The following is a 1216-nucleotide window of genomic DNA, read 5'->3' as shown; positions in this document are numbered from 1 at the left end:
TGCTGGAGTTAAGACAGGGGCTTCTTATCTTTTAGGTGATGTTAATGCCATACCAGAATCAGGTCAAAAAGTAAACCACTGCTTCCTTTGGTTAACAAAAGCCGCCTTGTGGGAATTTACCCTTTGTCAGCCTAACCCTGCTGGCCTCCTTACCATTTGCCAGCCTAACCCAGCTGGCCTCCTTAGGAAGGAGTTTTTAGCAAAAAATTAGAGTTTAGTCCTCACACCCTACCTTAACATTGGTACCCCCACAGTACGCTGGGGGAAAATGAGAAATAAATGAATCAGAAAACAGGGGGGAGGGGGGCACAGACAGTACATGTCACCTCAATACTTGTACTCCCATAATCTGCTTGAAAAGAAAGAGAAAAGGAAATGCAACAATAGAGATAAGAGACACTTTTTAAGAAAATGAATCCGAAAAGAAATGTAAAATGGGGCCTGTCCAGCAGGTCTGGGTGTGACTCCGGATCCCCCAACATCCAGTGCCACCACCAAAGATTCCTACAGTGTAGCCCATAGAACCCCCAAAGCAACAGGACGCGTTCTGGTCACATACTCGCTCAAAATGACATCCTGGGAATTCTTCTGCAACTCAATCCCCTCTCAGACTCTAAAGGTTTCCTCCAGCATGTCGGTCCCACAGACCAGAGCTTTGGTCTGACACCTGACAGTCCAGAGGCACGCATGATGCCGCGTGGCGGTGGTGTCATGACTTGGGACAAGAGGAGGCCCCACGGTGTGGACTGGGGCGCCAGGCACCGCGGCGGGCGCTGAGGGTGGGGGTGATCCGCCGGACCGCCACCGTGCTCCCAGAAAGGGGACATCAAAAGAGGTAAAAAAAAAAAAAAAGCCCAGGGCACCCGGTATTCCCAGGCGGTCTCCCATCCAAGTACTAGCCAGGCCCGACGCTGCTTAGCTTCCGAGACCAGATGAGACGGGGCGCATTCGGGGTGGGGTGGCCGCAGACGGCGGAGGGAGCCCCTGCCCCGCTCAAGAAGCCAGCCTCACCGCGCTTCCCCGCGATAGCGCTGACCCGACTGAGGTGAGGGACGGGGCGGGGTGGGGTGGGGTGGGGGGCTGTCCACACACACACACACACACACACACACACACACACACACACACACACACGCACACACACGCACACACACGATGCGCCTCCACGGCTGGACCTGCCAAGGTGGAAACCTTCCAGCCCCCCTCCTCTCCTCAC

The 1216-nt window shown here is 54.9% G+C and overlaps 1 pseudogene; it reads right to left on the bottom strand.

The window, feature by feature from the left end:
* Positions 1–851: 851 nt before the first annotated feature.
* On the bottom strand, positions 852–970 carry LOC142864266 (uncharacterized; annotated as a pseudogene).
* Between the last annotated feature and the right edge of the window lie 246 nt (positions 971–1216).

Source organism: Microcebus murinus, chromosome 24 (genome assembly GCF_040939455.1).
Source record: "Microcebus murinus isolate Inina chromosome 24, M.murinus_Inina_mat1.0, whole genome shotgun sequence".
Classification (NCBI taxonomy): domain Eukaryota; kingdom Metazoa; phylum Chordata; class Mammalia; order Primates; family Cheirogaleidae; genus Microcebus; species Microcebus murinus.
Note: the sequence above shows the minus strand (reverse complement) of the source record. Positions and strands in the feature narration are given on the sequence as shown.